Here is a 23,393-nt window from a genome sequence, read left to right on the forward strand (position 1 = left end):
TCTGTTTTATATCTATTACTTGTCCATTTTCTCCCACAATTATCAATCTTTTTTGATTTGCAAGAGCTTCTATATATTAAGATATTAGCCTTTTTTATTAAGATAGCAATTATGTAGGCTTAAACCTATATTTTGGAATTTTCTCCTCTCAACTCAGTGAACATCACCTTCAGTTATACAGAAGTTTAAAATTTTTAGAAAAACAGAATATGCATTCCTCTCATTAAGATTTCTGGATGTAATATTGTTCTAAGAAAAGCCATTCAAACTGCAAGGATATTGGCCGTTACTGTTAATATGACCTTACTTGCAATTATAGAATGGTGAAGCTTAAGGGCATTTCACGTTTTGCTCGTTTTTTCCTAGGTAAATTCTGGGCTTTCTTGAGGGTTCTTTTTAATAGAATCCAAATATGCGTCTTGAATGCCAAGGGTAGTGCAGAAATATTCTGAAGAGACATCCTGATCAACATTTTATGTCAAATGAACATTTACTTTAGCTATTAATCTGTATTCTGTGTTTATAAAGTTTGAGGACTTTTTCCTTCCGTTCTCTCCCATCGAGAGCTCAAATCACTGCGATCAGATACAAACAAGTTCAGTGGGAGATGGAGCAGACACCAGAGGATCTCACATGGGTCTAATCTCAAAGGTTTCTGAGAGTCATAAAGTATGGCATATAATAACTGAAATGTGGCATCTGAACAGTAGTTATAACACACTACTAGGTTTCATTTCATGTAATATTTTAATCACAAGAATAAACAAAGAAAAAAGCTTTGCCTTATACTAAAACATAGAGCTTGAATTCACATACCAGTTACAGACAATCTAGGGGTATATTTTTTTCTCCTTAAGTATTCACTGGGGGTCAGCAAAATTCCAGAAAAAGTAAAATTATAAAAGATGTACCTCCATAAGAGTTGATTTTCCTCCCTCTGAATTCTTAATCAGGTCCATATTTGGCCTGTTTGTATTCATCTTAATCACTTCTCAGAACTCTTTCTTTTCAATACTAACTAATATTAAGGGGTAGATGAGAGATATCAATGAAATTCTGCTCATGCTTGCCTCTCTTGGGGATTTTATACTTCTTTTTTTCGTTGTTATAATTGTAGATCCCTTCAGGGTATCCACCCTTGCAACACCTGTCATCCTTGCTTCCCTCAATGAGGTCATCACAGACGCACCTAGTTTTTGAGCTTTTCCTCTGTAATTAATTTCCTTGAGTCACTGAATAACTTTATCTACCTTCTGCCATAAACCTCTCATTTTCTCTGATATCCTTATTTGCAATAAGTCAACCAGAATTGAGCACAATATGGCTTTTCCCTTCAATGATGCTGAAATAATTTCTTCTGACTCATGCTCTGTGCACAGAGTGGTGATCAAGGCAGTCTATGATTGTTTGCTTGTTTAAGCACTTGTATATGAGATTATTTAACTGTTTGTTTAATTGTACCCCACTGAAAGTCTGCTTTCCGTTAAACCTTGTTATCGTTTGAGTACTATTCATTAAATAAATCTTTTTCTTAACTTAAGTGGTTCAAATCAAATATTTCCTTGATTTTAAGATGTTCAACCATCCCCACATCACACATCCATTTGCACATTTCTGCAACCAGACAATGTCCTAGATTCATTATGTGCATTTAATATGGTGTTTTCCTCCAAAAAAAACCATTACTAAATTGTTCCTTTGGCTTACAATGAATAGCTTTGGAATCCTAGAGGTATGGTGAGATGAAAGTACATTAACTTGGTCGTGGGTTTGAGACATTAAGGAATTGCTGTAAGTCTTTTTTTTAACTTTACTCCTCAGATATCAAGGTTATTTTGGAGGAAAAAAAATAGTATCTTTGCCTTTTGTGAGTTTAGGCCTGAGCTGTTATGGTTTGGTATCATTGACTTTCTTTCCTCTTTGCCCTGTCCTTCCACTGGATCCGTATTAGAAAGCTGCTAATCTGGTAGACCCACTCCGCCTCATCCACACCCAGCAGCTCCTTTCTACTTAACGCCCACATGCCGTCTGGTAAATGTCTGCCCAGTTGGTTTTTTTCTTAAGTTTTTTGCCCTTGAATCTATGGATGAGTCTTCTACGTTGAACTTTTAGCAAAAGCTTTGTCAGGTCAAGGCTGGTTTATATATAAACACTATTTTCTCTGTCTTGGCTCCTCCTCATAAATTTTCATGGAATTTTAACTGCTGAATCCCTTTAGCTCTGAAAACAAAGTGAGTAAAATGCCAGGTTTGAACACTAAGGTTCTATGTTTGTTTGGCTTTCAAAAATCTAAAGGTATTTTTATTACCTGTAATCTTTTAAATACCTCCTTATCCCAATGTGTATCAGATGCAAACATATTTTCAGATATCAACCAGAAGTTTGATGGGTAGATGGAAAAATGTAGGAGTAAGTATATATTTGTATCTTTAAAAATATGAGTGATTTTGCTTAAAATCTAAATAACCACTAATATATTCATTTCTATGGATATACACAAAATAAGATATGTGATTATGAATAACATATAATTGACCTATATTACTGACACATGTATATAAATATCTATAAATTTAGGTATGTCATTATACATACACACAATCCATTTAGTGAGATGCAACAGAAACAGGGTTCAAATTATAGCTCTGCCATTTTCTTACTTTGAGAAAGCCATTTAAATATTCTGATCCTTGGGGTGCCTGGGTGGCTCAGTGGGTTAAAGCCTCTGCCTTCAGCTCGGGTCATGGTCCTGGGGTTCTGGGATCGAGCCCCGCATGGGCTCTCTGCTCAGCGGGGAGTCTACTTCCTCCTCTCTCTCTCTCTGCCTGCCTCTCTGCCTACTTGTGATCTCTGTCAAATAAATAAACAAAATCTTAAAAAAAAAATATTCTGATCCTGTTTCCATATCTCTAAAATGAATAAAAAACAATAATGCCTGCCTTATATATAACAGAAGGCTATACATACAATAATTCAAAAAAAATTTAAGCCACAAAATGCTTTATAAATATTGATAATATTTGATGATATTTATTCAAATACTCCTCTCCCTACTCATGAAAAAAAATCTCATCTTCTTCAAATAATATATTATGTCAATTATTTAGCATCTATTTTTTCATTACATCCAATATGTAACACTAAAGAATGAATTGAAACTTTCTCTTTTATAAATCAAATTGTTTTTAGATATATTGTATATCAATACATAATATATATACAGTAGTACCCCCATCTATAGTTTTGCTTCTCATGGTTTCAGTTACTTGCAGGAAACCACAATCCGAAAGCTGACGATTCTCCTCCTGATGTCTAGTCAGAAGGTCAATAGCAGCCTAACACTACGTCACCATGCCTCCGTCATGGGCCTCACTTCATCTCATCACACAGGATTTTATTTTCTCACATCATCACAAAAGGAGGGTGAGCACAGTACAGTAAGACATTGTAAGAGAGACACCACAGTCACATAAATTCTTTACAGTATATTATTATAATTGTTCTATTATTTTTTTTAAGGTTTCATTTATTTATTTGACAGAGATCACAAGTAGTCAGAGAGGCAAGCAGAGAGAGAAGAGGAAGCAGGCTCTCCGCTGAGCAGAGAGCCCGATGCAGGGCTGGATCCCAGGACCCTGAGATCATGACCTGAGCCAAAGGCAGAGGCTCAACACACTGAGCCACGTAGGCACCCTAATTGTTCTATTATTAGTTGTTGTTACTCTCTTACTGTGCCTAATTTATAAATTCAATATTGTCAGAGGTGTGTATGTATAGGAAAAATCATGAGTATATATGGCATTTTGTGTAATCTGTGGTTTCAGGTATCCACTGAGGGTCTTGGAATGTATCCCCTACAATAAGCAGGAGGTGGGGGGGAACAACAGTATTATATAATTCATTTTTGTGTTTATTGAATTGTATAAAGTTGTATATAGTGTTAGAGACCATAAATATATAACATAAATTTACAACAGATGTCAGCTTATTTTCAAAGATTTAGCCCAGAAAGCCCACAAGGAAAAGCAAAATCTACTTTTAAAAGTTTCATCTATTTCCCAAATGCTTAGGTTTAGCATATTCAAAATGTGATTTGTTGAAATAATGGCATATTATAACTAAATATAAGAAATGAAATAATAAAGAAATCCTATATAAACATCTGTGGCTAAAATTAATTTGAATAATCAAATAACCCAAAGACCTGAAATACCTTACAGGCTTTTGCAAACTTAACCTGCAATCAGCATGGTCTGTAAGGTATTGCTATACTGAAATTTCTGAACACCAAAGCCACCCTAGAAATGTCTCAGGAGAAGACCTGAGAGTCGTTCAGTCCAACATTGAGAACGGACCCCTTATAGTACAAGCTTGCTGAAACTTGTATTTATACTTTTGTTGTGGCTTTTAAATGTAAAGAAGCTTGCTCAGAAGCTATGCCCAAGACTCTTCAGGGACTTAATCTCAAAATCACGTGGATAGAGTCAATTTGAACAAATTCTTTATCGCGGAGGCTCCAGTCTTATGTTAAAAAAAATTTTTTTTTTTTTCTTATGGGGTGAAGAACCTTCCAGCCTGTGTTGGCTGCTCTCAGATAGAATGAGTAGACAGGGTCAAGTAACACTCAATGAAGTACAACTGATATTAGGATGTAAACTACTGCATCTTTCTTCTTCTCCCTCCCACACTCATGTGCCTGTATCCATCTCCTAAATTTACCACTTCCCAAAAAGTGGTGGAGTATAAGTTCCCCCTTCTTGAATCTGGAGAAGGCTTGAGAATTGGTTTGTGGCCAATAGAATGTGTCAGAAGTGACACTGTATGACTTCTGAGACTAGGTAATAAAAGAAGACATGCTTTATGCCTTGTACACTGGGACATCAGCCTTCAGAGCTCTAAGCTGCCATGTGAGAATCAATTTTTCTGTTAAGCTGTGAGAAAGCCTAGCCCACATGGAGAAGCCACATGCTAGTGCCAGCCAACAGCTCCAGCTATAGTCCTAATTGATAAGCAACATCACTACCAAACGTTAAGTAAAGATGCCTCCAGATGATTCTAGTCCCTAGTCTTTGTATCTTACTGACTGAGGCTCCAGATATCATGGAGCAGAGGTAAGCCAACCCCTCCCCCCCACTCTGCCTTGTCTGAATTCCTGACCCAGAGAATTTGTAAGGACAATAAAATGGTTATTTTACACTGCTAAGTTTAGAGCAGTTTGTTTCTAGTAATTGGAATATTTCCCCCTTGAATCTAGCTGCCCTCTTGACTTGCTTTGGTCAACAGAATGAAGAAAAAGTGACAGTGTGCCAGTTCTGAATCCAGGGCTCAAGAGGACTTGCCTATTTCCATGTATGTGTTGTGCCTCAGCTGCCATTTTGAGAACATATCTAAACTAGGCTGGTAACCAATAGGAGGACCATCTGCTTTCAGACTGTGGTTTCTAAGGACGAGAGACATGTGGAACACACTTGAGTAATCCCAGCTGAAGATCAGACAACAACCAACTAAAAGCCAGACATAAAGCAAAACCACCTAGCTGAGCACTCCAGCGAAGTAAAAAATGTGTGTTGTCGAATGCCAGTAAGGTTTTATGGTTGTTTGTTAACCAGCAATACCGTAGCAGGAGTTAATCCATACACCACTAAAAATCCAGAGCAAAAATTAATAATGCACCCTTCTTTCATCTCATATTCCTCTGTATTAACTTGCACCAATACTTTTTTTCACAGAAAAACTTCTCAGATTTGTTACCTACTGATTCTATTTCCACTTCCTTATCTCCTTATACCTCCTCAGCCATCATTCTAACTCCTGACCTCACCACTATACTGAAACTGCTCTTTCCAACATCGGTTACTCTCATGATGCTAAGTGTGAGGCGTTTGTTGCTGTATCGTCTTCCTGGACACTTCTGCAGCATTTAACCTATCTGACCATATTCCATTTCCAAACACTTTTTATTTTTTTAAGCTTCTAAGATACCTCCAGGTTTTCCTGCTACCCCTTTGACTGTTCCCTTTGATCTCTTTGGTTGGTTTGTTCTTTCATTCATTCATTTAAAATACATATCTTGAGAACCTACGATGTGTCAAGTATTAGGGCGTGGGGCATTGTGTCACAACAGTGCAATAAAACAAAATTCTTGACCTTGTAGGGCTTATGTTCTAGTGAGAAGAGACAGAAAACAAGCAAATAAACAAGTATATACCAGATGGTGAGAAGTTCTATGGGATAAAATAAGAGAAAGGAAAGAGGATAGACAGTGATAGGGATAGGATGGGTGTTGCTATTTTAAATAAGCCAATGAAGTCCTCATCAAATGGATAACATTTACATAGACACCAGGAAAACATGAGGGAGTGAGGCATATAGATTTCTGAAGGTGAAGTGTCCCAGAAACACAAGGAATAGCAACTGCAAAGGTTTTGATTCAGGAATAGAGTTAGCATGACCCTCGGCCTCTTTTTTTCCCCCATCCTCTTACTATACTTATTTTCAGATAAGTTGCTTAGCTTTTTATATTGAAATTTTAATTTAAAAACAAAAAAACAAGAATAGGGGCACCTGGGTGGCTCAGTTGGTTAAGCCTCTGCTCAGGTCATGATCTCGGGTCCTGGGATCCAGCCCTGCATCGGGCTCTCTGCTTATTGGGGAGCCTGCTTCCCCTTCTCTCTCTGCCTGCCTCTATGCCTACTTGTGATCTCTCTCTCTCTCTCTCTCTCTCTGTCAAATGAGTAAATAAAATCTTAAAAAAAAAAAAAAACAACAAGAATGATGAAGTGATCCTTTATAAGCAAATATCTCAACTTGGTACAGTTTATTAGGGTATGAGGAAAGGAACACTTCTCACATCTCATTCTGAATCATTTGATCAAGTCTTCTGGAACATGGTCTTTGACCCCTACACAGAGGCTACTTACTGCCTATCTTTTAAATGTTGATTTTTCAGAGTTCAGCCCCTCTTTTCTCTCTATACTCATCCCTTGAGTTAGCCCATCCATTTTTTAAAAAGATTTATTTATTTTAGAGAGAGAGAGTATGCAAGTGCACATGACCAAAGTGGGGGGCAGAGGGAGACAGTGATAATCTCCAGCAGACTCTCCACTTGAGCATGGAGCCTAACGCAGGGCTCAATCCCAGAACCCCGAGATCATGACCTGAGCAAAGATCAAGAGTCGGACGCTTAACCAACTGAGCCACCCAGGTGCCCCTAGCCTATCCATTCTCATAGCTTTAAATGCCATCTATATGCTGACAATGCTTTAGTTCACTTGTTTAGTTAAGACCTTACTTCTTTAAAAAAAAAAAAAAAAAAAAGACCTTACTTCTGAGCCTCAGATTTAAATATCCATCAGCACCCTTGAATCTCCACTTGGGCATCTCTAACTTACCATATCCAAAGAGAATTCTTTATTTCACCAATAGCCCCTAAACTCAAGTTCATCTCCCTGGCATTTTCCATCTTTAGAAATAGATATCCACTCACTTTCTCAAGCCATAAGTCTAGTATCCTTGATTCCTCTATTTTACTTATATCCCCAGGTCAACTATTAATCTTTCAGACTTTACCCCTAAGTCACATCCATCCATCTTTTTCTCTCTCCACTCCTCTCAAGCTGTGGCAGAGCACCAGCACTGAGTGCCACGTTCAGGATATTCATGGCCAATAGCAGCTACATAATGTAAGAAAGCAGAGGTGGATCTACACTATATCATCACACAAATTTATTTAATCAAAGTTAATTAAGATAAAGTTAACATCATAAAGTGTTAACGAAATGATGACAAGTTTGACGTTTTCAACTAGCAGTTGGTTGTTAGCTTACAGAACTATATTTTATCTACGGTACTGAATAGATCCCTAAATGAGTTTCAAAAAAAGAAGCAAATTTTAGATTGAGATGGTATTTAGAAGACTGGAAACATCTTGGTATCTTTTCCAAAGTCACTTTCATGTCTATGATTTCATGATTTTTATGTGTTCTAAGATGAGATTGACAATTCTGGCCCATTCTTACTCTAGACTAGTTTATTAAATTATTGGATTCTTGGTTTTTACAGTGTGAAGAGAGATTTTTTATGAACATAGATAAGTATTATTTTAATAGTAACTCACTGTGCTGAAATTTGGCATTTAAATTTATAAATAAGATCACAGCTGCTGACCTCTTTCAGTGAAGAAAAGAACAAAAGGAGTTAGCAACTCATTCTGAGAGTCCACCTAAATCAATTAGGATGTTAAATCCATGCATAAAATAATGTTTAATAAAAGTGCTCTAAAGGGAAAATTGTCTCATTTTAAACTGAATGAATACAAAAGACACAAAGTTCCCGGATTACTGCTATGAGGTTCTAAGACACCAGACTCAGGCATCGCTAATAGTTCAACAGTAATTGGAATATTAATAGGATGTGTCATTCTGATTATATAGAATATGCATCAGAGTATTTTACCTACCTCTTCTGGATTGATTGGAGGGTGGCAGAGAATAATCTGATTGTCGCTTCTCTCATTTTAAGAGCCCCATTTCAGAGTGCTTACTCACAGACTCTATTTGAGGACATATTAAAAATAAAATCAATGCATTTATAACCTAATTAGCTGGTCTCTATTGATTCATGTTCCAGATATTCAGTTTGCATAGCATTACTGTGTTCACTAACTACCTGTAAATATATGCTGGGTGGCATATTGGGTTAATGCACTAGTCTCTGCCCAAGGGAACGGAACTAGCAGCTACTGTAAGTCATCACTGCAGTACTATGTTTTCCAGTTTTCTCCTAGTCAATACACGTTAATAAGACTTCAAAGTTTTATTTATCACTTAATCTCAGCCAAGTCCTGGGCTCTATACGTAACATTAGATTAGAAATGGGTTTACTGCCTAAAAGTAAAGGAGTCTTGACCTTTGAACAATTGGCTGTCTCTGTTCATGGGTATAAGCGAGAGGTCAGGGGTTCACTGGAACCGTGTCATTTGAGTGTAGCCCTTCAGGGATGTGGGCCCAGTTCTCATTGCATGTTCTCATTAAGCCAGGCTTGAAAAAGGGCAAGTGCCCTTTCAACTTCATTTGCTGCAAATTTAGCCACAAGTTTTCAAATAAAAAGTAAGAAGAAGTCAGACAATATATTATTTCAACACTGTCCTGACTTAAATAAATATTGGAGTCCATGTTACATGCTCAGGAATGGGTATACCTCTCTAATTACGTCAAGCGAATCGGTGAACTTTGCTCTCAAAACATACAAATATTCCTTAAACCGTGGAGAAATGGCAAAACTCAACTCTAGGGCACTGATGCAAACAGAGGCTTCAAGATGTTAGTGGCTTTCAGACTTGAAGCTCTGGCTCCCTGGGCTTGCGTAGGATGTCATTGATTTACTCTTTCCACAGAGGTGAAGAGAGAGGACCAAGGAAGATAGGTTTAATTAATCTTAAATATCTCTGCAATTTAAGAATTGTAGGCCTGGAACAGTTCCTGTACTAACATGATTAGCAAATATTGACTTTTGAATACAATAATAATGTGTCATCTGAAACCCTTGATAAGTAACTTAAGTACTTCCTTAGCTTGCATCTTATTAAATTAGATGAGGTATGGTTGAGGCACATTACACAAAGACATTGAAATGAAAAATCAGACCTAAGGGTTTTAACATTGATTTTAAGAGAGCTAAAAGTCACAAAGAAAACATATATGCTTCAGTTCTGCAACCTATGAATGTAAGCTGTCTATTTTCTCTAGATGGATTTTTTAAAAGTATGTAATAATTTTCATGGTGCAACTGTAGTAAACATTTACAATTTGTGACCTTTTTGACAGCTGTAATCAATCATCAGATTATGTATGATGACCATATAATTTTAGTTTTATGGAAGGTTAACTTACACAGATTATGAGCTTTTGATGTTAAAATATGGAAGAGCGAGCCATGGCACACTATTGTGCCTGTGAGTATAGTAAGGATAATCTACCCAACCCCCTTCATAAGGTTTAGCTTAAAAATGTGTACAACAAGTCAGCTAAGAAAAGAGTTTAAAGACGTAATACTAGTCAGCCGCAACCTGACAAACCTTACTGTATTGATTAGTTTTCAAAGGCTGTATGGCATGTGTACTCTACTTACAATAGAATGGGAATGAGGGAGAAAAGCCTCCAAATGTCATCAAAGCAAATGGTCTGTGAATGTTGCTTCAAAGCTCATCATTAGTTGCCAGGGTATTTGGCCACAGTGCTAGTAAAAGAGGTTTCTCTGGAGGGGTAGGTATGACAAAGTACATTTCTTGGCAAGAAGACTTATGCTCAAGTAGCAGGACACATAAATTCTTGCTTGATTAATTAGAGGATTAACATTCTTTATGAAATTTTGCCTGCTTTTTATTTATTTATTTTTTTAAACCAGGAATAGACCCCAGGCCTTTTCTGTTCTCTAATGAAATTGCAAATTGACTTGTGTTCAAATGGTGCTTGAGTAAAATGAACAATTAAAAATGTATTGCTAACAATGAGATGTATCAGCCAATCTCTTTAAGGATTAATTAGTTGCAGGAACAATCTTTCTTATACAACATACAAAAAAGAAGAGAGCAGTGGTGGGTGAACAAGAACGTATGAAAGAATAGGGTTTTAACATGCATACGAATACATGTATGCACACATTCATACACACAGATGAAGTACAAGAATATAGACATGCATATGTAAGGTTTAGACTGAAAAATTAGCTGCAGCTTCCGTGAAGATATTTATTCCACCTTAGTTAGGATGATTCGACTGTTGCTGATTAGTGATCCATTAGTTAGCTTGAAGGCAGCCAACAGATTTTACTGATCGTAATTTATCATTAAAGCAGAGAAATGCTTTAGGTATTTAAATAATGTATGCAGATAAATTCACTCTTATTTTTTTAATTACCCACCTGTACCAACCTTGTAAGAATCTTTGCCCCCTATCAAAGTTTGCTCTCTGAGGAGATTTTCAAAGTTAACCAAAAAGGAAAAGCCCTTCTCCCTGGTTGCATTTATCAAGTCTGCATTTCAAACCCCTCCCCCTTCACAAAATATCTGGTGTGTTTCAGGTTATGTTTGCAGTTCTTAAAAAACTTGAAGTTATCTCCACATTTGCCATCGCAGACTGAAGGCTTATCTTACAAAATGTGATACCTCTGTCATTTCTTTAGCAAAGATTTCAGATACAGTAGGGATAAATTGTTGTCTCCAGAGCCCACTGCAGAACTTCTGGGAAAAATGGACATCGTTTACTTCTTCAAGACCTGTTTAGATAAATGATGTTCTAGAAAATGTCATTTTTGTCAGGCTGCCCTAAAGTCAGATCTTCTCGATGCCACCGATGTGCCGAGTCAGCCTAAAAGAGCCTAAAAGAGCATTTAGCACGATGGCATTTGGTAAATACTGCTTTATTGTGCTTCACCCTCCCTACAGGGCATTCTGAAGAGATGAATAGTAAGTGTGAACAGGAAGAACAAGTTTCCAGTCCTGTCAAATTAATTAGACTAGTGAAGAATGAAGTGAGGTTTGCCGTTAGGTAAGTTGAAAACATGCAAAGAAAATCATCTAAGCAATCTGAAAGGATTTTAAGAGAGCAAACATCCTTATGCACTTTTGTGTATTTGCATGAGAGATGTGTGGGTAATTGTGCTGCATGCAAAGGATATCATATCTGAACAGAGAACAGTCAATGTGTTCATGTAATACATACAACATATCCAAAACATATCCAACATATCCAAAAACATACATGGCAGGCCACAATTCAAAAGGAAAGCCACAAATTCAAAAGGAAAGCCACAGTTCAAATATCTATTTGACTTGGGGGGGGAGTAGGGGGGAAGCAACTAACAAACCATGAATAGATGTGACCCTTTTATTTATAGGAGCAAACCCTGATTCTATGCTAAGAACTGTATCAGGTGAGCTTATTAAGAGATTCATGAGAGCAGCGGGAGCAATGCAATTTGGTTGTTGTTTTACCAGGTTCCAGTTGGGTGCTTTGAGCCTCAGACCTTATGTAGGCAAAGATACAAGAGAGGGAGAGTTACATGTGCTCTTCTGAATGCAGGGCCTTGAGTTGGCCATTTGGACTAATTTTAAATGACCTTTTGAGATACATTTCCATATATTCCACTCTATTCTGGAAAATTGATTTTGGTAATTGAAGTAATCAATTTGTATATCTATAGAGCATTGACTGCTTTGTACCACCTCCCCAAAGCAGGCTGGCCACGGTTCCATGATGCAAATTGATGTTTTCATATGGAGTTCCAAAGGGGCTGGCTGCAGCCACCTTGTTGGTCAGCAGAGATAGCTTCCCCCCAAAATCATGGGACTGAAGTCCATTAGATTAGTTTAAACCTTCCTAAACCATGGTATTTTCTCAATCACATAAAGGTTGGTAAATGATTTTCTTTTTTTTTTTTTTTTTAAATATTTTATTTATTTATTTGACAGACAGAGATTACAAGTAGGCAGAGAGGCAGGCAGAGAGAGAGGGGGAAGCAGGCTCCCTGCTGAGCAGAGAGCCCGATGTGGGACTCGATCCCAGGACCCTGAGACCATGACCCGAGCCGAAGGCAGCGGCTTAACCCACTGAGCCACCCAGGCACCCCGGTAAATGATTTTCTTTTGGCAAAGGACATGAGGTCCTGAAACTTCATATACCTAGCCTTTCCACCTACCCATCCCCCTACATTTTTACCTTTCCAGTCTCCATGCACCTCACCCTCTTTAACGCCACTTTTTCTGACTTTTACCAGCTCCCTTTCTCTACTACCTAGCATCAGTCAGTGTTGATGGGCCACATTCCAGACTCTCTTCTGTCAAACTGAAAAGAATCTACAATTGTCAGTAACTTCTGTGCTGCTTAATCTCCCTCCTGCTGCATCTTGGGTAGAATTCTACACCAATTTCAACTCCAGAACTCTTCACTATCATTAAGTGATTTTCCCAATTTATGCTCCCATTACATTTGATTTTTTTCATAAACAGGGTAGAAGAAGACAGAAATACATTGCATCTGAGTCCGACTGCTGCATTTAATTTCACATGTAACTGATGAAAATGTCTCCTGCAAAATGACAACTGGAAAGAGACATCAGAATACTAGTTTTGGCAGGTGACACCAGGATAACTTAAAGGCATCTCTACCTTTTGGATGTCGAATGGTGTGTTTCAGCTACCCACTTTTCTTTTTCAGGGAGACTCAACTGTCCTTCAGCCATAGAAGCAGGACATGTCATCTCCCAAATGAAAGAAATTCATGCCCATGATGAGTAACATTCCAATTAAAATTCATCACTAACAGCAGGCTTTTTATCTTTCTTGGACAACGTGAATCATTTTTGGTGCTGGGAAATGTGTTTCATAAACCTCCATTGTCGTAGAATGTCTACTTCCACGAGAACTTGTTTTATATTAGTAAATAAAACATCATCTGACATTTTTGTCACTTCTTATGTCTGGGTGCTGACGAAAATAATGGGAATGCTCAGAGGTTATGGGACATTGTTTATCAAGGAATGTAGGTGACGCCACAAAGTATAAGTAACGCTATACAGCTGGATGATTGATCCCTGCTGCATATTTTAAAGCTCCTTTCATTGCTTATCGAAACCTTTTAGGTAATGCACTCCTCTCAGATATCATTTTATGTTTGAAAAGCTTTATAATTCATAATGAAAAGTTGCTTAGTTACCCCAAGTGAATCCATAGCTTCAATTATTCTCTGTGCAAATGGTCGGACTCCATTTTGACCAATGTTTATGGTGTTTGGCAATTTTTCAGTAGCTACTTTGCTCTGATATGATTAATTTCTTGCATAATACTCTGCTTTGCATGTGTGGAGCTGAAATAATCTTAGTAGGCAGAAAGGAAATGAAAGACCTTGTGTGTTTCAGTTTTGGAAACATTTGAAACATAACATCATAATGTGAAGAGTGCCAAAAACAATACCAGTTAGGCCGGATAAAGACAACCACAAGAGACACGAATGTGCTGATGAGACCCAGCCCTGGGACAGCCAGCTATTGCTTGTCCTGTGGCCAGCTTGCTCTACCTCGAGACATTGAAGCAGAGGAGAGGAGAGAGCCCCAGAATTTACCAAATTGGACTCAATTGCCAGAAAAATACTGGCATCGTCTCATTAATATCTTTTCCTAAGGTTATCGGGGGTCTCTTTCTTTGGCAACACTACATAAAACACATCCTCTTACTTCTTAAGTAGCCACACACGAGGCTGCTTTCCCTTGTGCAGAAAGATAAGGGACATACTTATCTGTTGAATGAATGAATGAGTTCACTCTTTCAGGAGGAGTATGTGTGGTGACTACCTGACCCTCCGACTCTGGGAAAGTGTTTACCTTCCCCTGTCCTTAGATGATTTCTGCGACCCTGACACTCTGGAGTTCTTGCATTTTTTAAGTTTCCAACACTGTCTCTCTTTTCTTCAACCCCTTCCTCCTCTCTGCTGATCAGTGGTGTATAGTTGTGAAATGACACCTACCATAGGAAGCCTGGAAGATAGATGGAAAGAACATTGGTCCTGAAATCACACCAACCCAATTTAAAACCTGGTTAAATGCTGGCCGATTGCTTCACATAGCCTCAGTTTGCGCTCCTGAAAAATGGGGAAAACGGCATTGTCTATGCTCTAAGATGACTTATTAATGCTCTAGTGGTACTTCCTGTAGTACACACAGGTACTGCTCTAAGCATTCCATGTACCAATGCGGGGGTTTCTATTACTATCGTCATTTTACAGAAAACAGCTGAAGCACAAAGGGTTTAAGTAATTGGACCAAGGGTCACAGGGCTAGAGCCAAGATGAAAACCCAGTCAGACGAGCTATAGAATCCGTGCTCTCAACTACCATATGAAGCTGTCTCCTGTAATGGGAGCTGCCACGACTGTAATTATTAGCATTATCACAGCCATCAACACTACTATTATTATAACTACAACCAGAGGCACCAGGAAGACCTGGTATCAGTGGAGATACCAACTGGTGCCAGTTAGAGACTGCGCAACCAAGGCAAGTCCAGCCCTTTCTTTCCACTCCTATCTCAAGTTTGTGGGTGGACATATTCCCAATCGAGCAGCCCAAAGCTGATGCCCCGACACAGCCTCCTCAGCTCTGATTGGGGATAAGTGTTCACATGGCTGAAGGGCTCAAGGACGCTATAAACCATCAAATTTTCTTTTCTTCACTTCAAACACATATGTATTTTTTTAAATATTTTTTTATTTATTTGAGAGAGAGGAGGTGAGAGAGAGCATGAGCGAGGAGAAGGTCAGAGGGAGAAGCAGACTCCCTGTGGAGCTGGGAGCCCGAAGCGGGACTCGATCTCTGGTCTCCAGGATCATTACCTGAGCCAAAAGCAGTCGTCCAACCAACTGAGCCACCCAGGCGTCCCTCAAACACATATGTATTCTTGATATATTGTTAACATATCCACTTGTTAAGATTTTTACCATCAGTATGTTCATAGGGCAGCTCTTATTATAGAATTAATTTACAGAGCAAAAGTATCTTTTTATTAGAAGATAGCTCTTTTAGTAGCCCTTCATTACATAGATGGCAGTAACAAATTTTCTCTCCTTTTTAAAATGGAAATTGGCTGAGCTTCTGTCAAAGAGGATGGCAAATTTTCCCTTCTGAGAAGTAAGAAAATAATGTAAAATTCCCACCAGGAAAAAACAAAACAAGACAGAGAGATCCTGGGGCGCCTGGGTGGCTCAGTGGGTTAGGCCGCTGCCTTCGGCTCGGGTCATGATCTCAGGGCCCTGGGATCGAGTCCCGCATCGGGCTCTCTGCTCAGCAGGGAGCCTGCTTCCCCCTCTCTCTCTGCCTGCCTCTCTGCCTACTTGTGATCTCTCTCTCTCTCTGTCAAATAAATAAAAAATAAAATCTTTAAAGAAAAAAAAAAAAAAAAAGACAGAGAGACCCTGGCTTTGTCAAATTTGCTTTCCCCAACAGATGTCTCTGAAATCAGTGGGAATCAGGGATTCCAAAGAATGTGAAAGTAAGTATTTAGCTCTGCCAGATGAATGGGAGATGGAAGAAAGGGGGAGAGACCGTCTCATATCAAAAATTCTGTTCCTGAACCTAGAAAAACAAAGACAGTTTCAATCACAGATTACATTGAATTAGTTCTTCATATTGAAATGACATAAAACCATATAGAACATATCTTCATTTTCTAAAGACCAATCAGAATAATTTAGTTAAAATTTCTATGATTGTCACCATAATTCATTTTTTACCAAAAGCTAGAAAAATAGGTAAATCAGTTAAAAATGGTGAAATATTCACAAAAGGTATATGTGGATCCCCCTCTCTTTTTTCTTATTTACGGTATTTATAGATGAACAGATCTACAATATCTATAATCCCCCAAGAATGCTGGGATGCTTTTATCCTTCCTATTTCATATACTAGAAATATGTCAGAGTAAAGGCATCATGTAAACTCTGTGTAGAAGTATATCCTTTCAAGGACTTACATTTTAGACTAAATTAAAAAAGTCTCTAGTGGGGTGCCTGGGTGGCTCAGTCGATGAAGCATCTGACTCTTGGTTTCAGCTGAGGTCATGATCGTGGTCGTGAGATGGAGCTGCGCAGCGGGCTCCAGGCTCAGCACTGAGTCTGCTTGAGATTCTCTCCCTCTCCCTTTGCCCCTCCTCATTCTCTCTCTCTTTCTAATTAAAATAATAATTAATAATAATAAATATTTTTTAAAAGTCTGGCTAATTTCATGAAGTTCTTCCAACACAAGGCCCACTTATGTTTGAATCCCGATGAAAAGAATGGAATGTAGTCACATGATCAAAATTTTAACGTCTAGTTCTAACAGTGGTGAAGTACATGAGATGAGACAGTAGTATCTAGTTATCCAAAAGAAAGAAAAATTTTCAGAAAGAAAGGTAGGGAAAAGATGATCAGAAGTTGAAATCTCTAAAGGATATGCTGCCTTGTAGTTTTGGGCATCAGGGAAAATGTTCCACATCTAAAATGCTGGCCACTTCACAGTTACAAGAAAATGCTATATATACATCTTAATACTTCAATTTGTAAGAGTTTTTCTGTTTCTCCTTCCTCTACTTCTAAAATGAGCTACTGTTAAAAGCCCAATGTTGCAAGCATGGGAAAAGAATAAAATACATGTATTGATAATCTGAGATGGATCATTTTGTTTTAAAGAATTGGTATGTCAGAAGCATATGCTATGCCTCATGGCCAATATGGAAATGTCAGGGGTTTAATTGGCAGCTGTGAATAGCAGCACCTGCAAACAGCTCAGGGCTTGTTCCTGTGGTCTGGCAACATTCTTACTTTATGCTTTAAATAAAGGCTTACTCACTGGGACAGAAATAACTGACAATAGATGATTGATGATTGCCCATCACGCAATGGTTGACATCTACCATTCAGCAGGTCCGTTTACGAGTGCACGTCCAGATTTCATTAACGGGGGCATGACATCCAGGAGCAGGCCTGCTACAGAGGGCTACTCAGTAACCTAGTTCAGAACACCTTGAATAGCTTGGTTTTTTTTAACCCGGAAAAATAGTTCACTGGGGATTCAGAATGCTTCAGGAAGATAATTTTCAAAATTCTTTTGTTTTCCTGCTTATTATAGTGCTTTTTTGAGAGAGTTTGTTAGGTTTCATGTTGATTACAGGGTCCCTTTCCCATCTCTCTGATTCTTATTGCAAATTGGCTTTGCATTTGAAATATTTGCTATGAGGAAGAGGCATATTAAAGAAGTTATATTTCTAATTATTAATTCATAACACTCTTATGTCCAGGGGACTATTTAAGCTTCGAGTACAATAATGTTTACTATTTTAATTAGGAGGGGCAAAGAAATAAATCCACAGTGCAAACAAATGGCGAACATCCTTTTCCACACCTGGACATCCATCAGCCCACAGTGGGCCGCTAGGTACAGCCAAAAACACACAAGCAATGTTGGAAAGAGCACTGGTGTAGAAAACCTTTCAAAATAAATAGTGCTCAATTAAAGCAGCCTTGCGCTGCTCAATAAAACCCAGAGTATCTCCAGGCTGGTATGTTCTAGCATGAAGCTAACATTTAGCTTTAATTTTCTTCCTGTTTCTTCTCCCCAGGTCTGCTTTTGCCCAGCTACAATCTTGAGCTACATCTCTGCCTTGCCTCACTTTTTTTTTTTTTTTTCCCCTCAAATTAAATTTTGATCTTCTCTGAGGCACTCAGATTTTAGTGACCGGGCCATGGGTTATTTCGTGGTCTACCTTTTGGTCAATGGCAGTTCCTCTAGTCCAGTTTTAGGAAAGCGACGAGTCATTGCACTAATTAGGTCTTTCCCTAGAATTTTGCTCAGGGATTAGTATTTCTTCAGCAGCTGCTTTGAACTCATTTCTACAAAGACTTGTACTATCGGCTTTTCATTAGCTAAACCTGAATAAAACAGACAATTGTCTGTAGCCCTTTCTGAATCTCACCATCCTGCCCGAGGGGAGCAAGGCAGGCATCAGCGTTGTCCTTCCACAACTGGAGGAACTGACCGAGAGAAAGGAAGCAACTGGTCCCACACTGCACACCTTTAGTGAACACAGGAGCCTCTACAAGCCTCTACGACGCCTACCTGGCCTCCATCGGACACTTCGGCTTGTAAGGATCATGGACCGTATGGCACATACCCTCCTGCTTATTGTTGTCCTTGACTCACATAACACCATGACCAGAGAATGGCTGCTATGTAAAAGTCCTAATTCAACCAGAACCATTTTGTGAGCACCAGTGGACAAGGCTAGGGTCCCAAACATGCGCAAAAGGCTGTGCTAGCTGCCATTTGGTACACAGTACGTTACTGCAAAATCAGGGAGTTCTGCCTTGCCTCTGAAATTGCTACCTTTGAATATGCATCCATCTAGTTGGCTTTCCAAATTACTTTTTTTTTTTTTTTTTTGCTATAAAATCTGCTGTCTCTCTTTTTGTTTAATTGCATTCAGTTTTATGGTCTCTCCCAGGAAGAGCAGCTAATTATAATATATTTCAACAGAGAGAGAGGCAGGTGTTAGGCTAAGATAGAAGTCCTAGTTTTAGCCTTGACAGTTCACGCAGTTTAGCTGGATCTTAGTGTAAAGTCACCAGACCTGGCAAGTTCAGTATCATTGCTTTATGGTTTTTCTGGGTTCTAGAACCCAGAATCACATGACTATGGATTTAAACCTTGAGGTTATAAAATGACAAACGTGATTGATAATAATGACCAAAATGGTTGCATTTTGGTTTTGTATACGGGAAAACCTGGTTATCAGTAAACCCAAATGAACCAGACATGGAAAGCAGCTAAGGCCACTTGGATAAGCTGTCAGTTCTTGGGTTTGAAGTACGTCTACACATTTACTAGCTATGTAATCTTGGGCAAGTCACTTAACCTCTCTGCTTCTGTTTCTTTATATGAAAATTGGAGCATTAGGGATTTCAAACTATAGGTGGTTATGAGGAATGAATGATGTAATCATGCAAAATACAACATAATGCATAGCTAGATATACACATTATTTTCCAAGAATAATTGTATTGCCATTTCCCTATATCTGGAATGAAATAGAACAGGCAGGCAGAATCTGAATATTAGTTAAATAAATTCTCATTTCTAGCGAAGAGTAATTGAAAACAATTTTAAGACCACCTTTAGTATCTGCATTGTGCATACCGCCCTTCCTTAAATGCTGCATTGGGCTTCTTCGCTAAGGATCAGAAGACATCATAGATCATTTCCCTCTCTGACTCTCCAAATTCAATCTATCAAGCCCCAACTCCTTCTAATAGTTGTCATATCTATTTTCTCCTCTCTGTCTCCATTGCTGTAGTTAAGCCCCACATCTTCTTTTGTTTGGACTCTAGAATGGCCTCCCAAATAGCCTTATTGATCCTTGTCTCTCTCCCTTCAAATTCATAATCCAGCCTCCAAAATGCCACTGGAGTAATCTTTCCTAGAGCCTAAACCTCACCTATGGTTCACTAAAGCCTTCAGAATAGAAGCCAAGTTTCTAGGCGCTGCATAAAAAGCTTTCCATGATGTGGCCCTGACAGCACAGTCAGCCTCATCCCCCACACCTTCGCACTTGTGTTCTGGTAACACTGAACTGCTTACTGTACTCTCTCTTTCTGTCTCTCTGGTTTCACTCTCCCATGTTCTTGTAAATATTACTCCCAGTATACAAATCATTTTCCTCTTGTGTCCTTAACATGCTACTATTTACATTTTAAAATCAGTTTACCTTTTCATTGACTTCTCTAGGAAAATAACAAAAACAAAACCAAAAACAAAACAAAACAAAAAAACCCCAGTTACCCCCTCCTCTGGACTATTTATTCTTATAAAGACAAAAATGAGATTTTTCCATTTATATTGTATGGCATTTTTTTGTTCACCATTTCCCCTACTAGACAGTAAGTCTTTGAAAATGAGATCATTACATTCATCTTTGAATCTCTCTATTCATTACCATGGACTTTAGGTATAAGATGTGTTGTGAACAGAGTTCTTCATGGTTTTACAGTTATTCAAGGACTCATCTAAACAACTGTATGTGATAAATAAAATGACATGAAAATGAAAATAAAATGCAGCTTGGGCAAATGAAGTACTTACCAAGATGCATGCCTTTGACAATACAACCTAAGCAGCACTTATTTGCCATCCCCACAAATTCTATAACTTATCAAGCTTTAATTAAATAGCTACAATCTTGGCCAATTAATTGGTGTTCATCCTTGCAAATTTTAAAAATACTGATAATGGCAAAGAATTATAAGGTTGGAGATTTTCAGCCTTTTAGAAATGATTTTATTTATTTATTTGACATCGAGAGCCACAGTGAGAGAGGGAATTCAAGCGGGGGGAGAGGCAGAGGGAAAAGCAGGCTCCCCACTGAGCAGGGAACCCGATGCGGGGCTCGATCCCAGGACATTGGGATCATGACCTAAGGCTGAAGCTGAAGGCAGATGCTTAATGACTGAGCCACCCAGGTGCCCCAGAGCTTTTCGGTCCTAAGCGGCTCAGCCCCGGTTTGGTTCAGTCCTTCAGCAACATTGTGTATTTTGTGTGGAAGTGACTTTTTCTCTTATTTTAAGGGAAGGGAGAGCATCCAAAGCAATTAATAAAGAGAGAATATCTAAAATAATTAAGGAACAAATTTTGAGGACTGGAGAACAGGTACATGTTGTTGACTTCTGGGATGGGTGTTCTTATTGCTGCCCTGTGCCCTCTCCACCCAATTACCTTGAGGCTTTCCAAGAAGAAAATTCCTCACAATTTTCATTAAGAACCATTATATTGAGGGGCGAATCATTCAGCTACAACAGATTGTCCTGAGGTGTAGTGTTTTTCAACTTGAGAGCAAATGTTTCTTCAATTTTTTTTTTTTAAAGAAGAAAGGGGTTATTTTGAATGCATGTAAAATGCAAATAGAATGACGATGGATGTTTGGGAAGCTCACACCTACTAAGCCTAAAGCAGCTTTGATTTAAAAATTGAAAATTGGCAAGTGATCAATCAACACTGGCTTCCAATTGCTTTTAGTGTCTTGACAAAATACAAATGCTATTTTAATGACAGAGATGTTTTACTTTGAAAAGTGGCTATGGAACAGGCACAATATAGAGATGTTTTGCACTGAATACATAATCCACATGATCAGCTACATACACACTCTGGTACTGCATGCCTGTGATTGACATAAAGCACTTTAATTTTAAAAATGTTTTCCAAAGTGCCGGGACACATGTTTATGCACTATAGTTATTGCATGGCATTAGATGGAAAACACACAAACTTAAAAAATTAAAAAATGTTGACTCTGTGCATGGCCACACAATGGAATATAATGGAAACCAGGAAAGGAAAAGACTTGTGTCACTTCACAGGCAAGGCAAAAAAAAAAAAAAAAACCAAAAAAAAAAAACCAACAAAACAAAACAAAAAAAACCCAACCCCCCCCAAAACACCAAAAAAACCTTTGACAATTCAGTCATGCTAAAACTAGGAGACAATACTGACATAAGAAAACACACTCGACATTAAGGCAGCAGAGAGTCCTTCTTAATCACAGCAGGTCTAGACAGCTCCCACAGCTGTGTCTGCTCTCTCACAGAGTGATGTGTGGCCCTAGCTGGAGGGTGGCATGAGCTCAGAAGGGAATGTCAGCACAGGGTCTTAATTAATTTCCTTCTGCCGGGGTGTGCGTGTCACAGTGTGGTTTTGCATTTGCTGGGAGGCAGCTTAGTGGGAGAGCCTTAGGTGCACAACACCTCGACTCACCAAACCGCAGGGCAGGACTCTCGCCCTACTGAGAGCACACACAGTCCCTTCCTGGCAGAGCCGTCCAAGGCTCTGCCTTCCCTCTGAGCCAGATTTCAGCCTCATGACCTGCCCTTTCTAGCCCAGTAGGGGCTTCCCCAGCTGACCTCAAGTGGCTTGCCTGGCCAGGAATGCTTCTGTGGTGTGCCTTGATGCACCCCAAGCCGGGGGTCTGAGGCTGGAAGGCGAGAGACCATGTTCTCTGTCCCTGCTGGCTCAAGATATTTTCTAACTGCCAGGAAGAAATAAAGCATCAGCTGTCCTCCCCACGGTCTGTGCGAATAGAGGTGACAGACCTGATGGCCATAAATGCAGACATCCAAAATGCCCAAAAAGATTACTAATAAGATGCACAGAACATAATGCATCAAGCTCTGCACCCACGGAGACTGTGCCCCATTTATTTCTGGCAAACAACGGGGCTAGATCTGGTTTTGTCTCTTTTCCAAAGACAATTAAGTCTTTTTCTTCTGAACTCCTGGGACTTTGATGGTCTGTCTATACCAAGAGCACCTAATTCAATTGGCAGGAGCCTGGCATTGTGATGGCTTGGGGTGAGGGTGGGGGGAGATGGGTAAGATCCAGTTATCAGCCCGTTATCAGCCAGATGAATTCTGTTACAAGCCAAAGGGGCTTACCTTGCTGAAAGCTTGAATTATGAATGGCAGTGGCATCGTCTGAGAATCAGCTTGGGGTTTGGAGGTGGTAAAGTTAAAACATGACCCTTCAGTAGTTGGCTTGTGTAGGGCAAGAAAACAGTTTATTGTAACCTCACTGAAGGCAGAACATTTGGTCAGAAACAATATTTTACTACTACCTCCATTGAGCATCCAAGTAAAATTGTCTTCCGATTGGTTGACAAAATGGAATTATTCAAAATAAAGTTCCCTACCCTTTCAACTGCAGTCCTCTGGCCTGGGAGTCTAGAAGAGCTGGGCTCTTGTTCCAGCTTTGAGTGGCTGAAGTTTCTGAACCCTGGCATTTTTTCCTAGAGCTGCCACAGTGTCATTTGACCTATAGCACTGA

Source organism: Mustela erminea, chromosome 7 (assembly GCF_009829155.1).
Source record: "Mustela erminea isolate mMusErm1 chromosome 7, mMusErm1.Pri, whole genome shotgun sequence".
NCBI lineage: Eukaryota > Metazoa > Chordata > Mammalia > Carnivora > Mustelidae > Mustela > Mustela erminea.